Genomic DNA, 268 nt, shown 5'->3' on the forward strand with positions numbered 1-268 from the left:
AAGGATCCAACCCCACGGGATTCAACGACGGTTTCGCGGCTGCGTGCGATCCCTCCAACTCGGAAATCGGCGGCTTTACAATACGCTAAGTTCGTCTCACCACAGAATCCTCTCGGTACTCGCTCGTTTGGTCCTTGTCCTGTGTGCTCCCGCACGTCTCATCTGGTCTGTGTCCACAGCGCAAGTGTCGGGCTCGAGGTCCCTTCGGGGGCGCGCAGGCGACCGTGGGCCCACGTGATAAGCCTTAGCGGCCCTGATTGGCCGCGAG

This window comes from Mycetomoellerius zeteki, unplaced genomic scaffold, assembly GCF_001594055.1.
Source record: "Mycetomoellerius zeteki isolate Tzet28-1 unplaced genomic scaffold, Tzet1.0 scaffold1424, whole genome shotgun sequence".
Taxonomy (NCBI): Eukaryota; Metazoa; Arthropoda; class Insecta; order Hymenoptera; family Formicidae; genus Mycetomoellerius; species Mycetomoellerius zeteki.